The sequence below is a fragment of the Mesocricetus auratus genome, unplaced genomic scaffold (genome assembly GCF_017639785.1).
Source record: "Mesocricetus auratus isolate SY011 unplaced genomic scaffold, BCM_Maur_2.0 Super-Scaffold_100007, whole genome shotgun sequence".
NCBI classification, from domain to species: Eukaryota; Metazoa; Chordata; class Mammalia; order Rodentia; family Cricetidae; genus Mesocricetus; species Mesocricetus auratus.
This window is the reverse complement of record NW_024429191.1, coordinates 74,283,285-74,284,432: the sequence shown is the minus strand read 5'-3', so window position 1 is coordinate 74,284,432 and position 1,148 is coordinate 74,283,285.

Genomic DNA, 1,148 nt, shown 5'->3' with positions numbered 1-1,148 from the left:
AGACATGAAAGGAGGACATGTCCGGGACAGTGCGTATTGCACAGGAGAATCCAGGCCCAGGTGAATGCTAAAATTCATCCAAGAACTGGGTACCAAGGAAGGATGGAAAACAAACAGGATTGATAAGGAAGCAAAGTTTGTTTTCCAGTGTGTGTGTGTGCGCGCGCGCGCGCATGTATTCCAGCACGCCTATGGAAGTCAGAGGTTAGCACTGAACATCTTCCTCAACTACTCTCTATCTTATTTTTTGAGACAGGGTTTTGAATGGAAGGTACAGGTCACAATCTGACAAAATTTGTTGCTCACCACGGCCCAGGATTCTCCTGTTTCGCCCCAAAGATAGACTCACTGACACACTACTGTGCCTAACTTTTTTGCAAGGGTACTGGATATCAAACTCAAGAACTCATGCTTGCAAAGTGAGCACTTCACTAGTTGGGCTATCAACCCAGTTGTAGTGATATTTTGTTTATGGTCTAATAAAACTTGCCTGAAGACCAGTGCAGAGCTAAGCCATTAGTTAGCCACGCCTAAGCCGCTAGTTAGCCATACAAGATAGGCAGTGGTGGCCACATCTTTAATCCCAGTACTCAGGAGACAGAGACAGATAGATCTCTGTGAGTTCAAGGCCACCCTGTACTGCATGAGAATGAATCAGTCTAAAAGAGAAACAGAGCTAATCCCTGCACTAGAGAGGAATATAAGGCAGAGCTCAGTGCAGTCTCAGGGCAATCTGAGGTTTGGTGGAGAGCATTGCAGTCTGCAGTCACTCTGAGCACAGGATCGCCCCTTTGGTCTGAGCCTTGGTAGAGATAACAACTCTCTAGTGACTTGGCTGCTTTGCTTTTCTGATCTCCAGCTTGAACCCCAATATCTGTCTCTGGGCTTTTATTATTCTTGATACACCCAGTCTCCAGTTTGTTTTTACCTAGGAGCTCTGTTCATTGTCTTCCGGAATCTTCCCACCTTTGGCCCACTACACAGAATCCTTGGTTCAACCCTGGGCTTCCTTGGCAGCTTTTCTTTGTGCTAATAAAAGTTTTAATGTGGTCTCCATTGTCTCTCAGGTACTACCAGGCAAGATCACTTTAACAATTTACTTTAAAGTCCATTGGGTCAAATGCCCTCATCTGTCAAGTGCGATTACC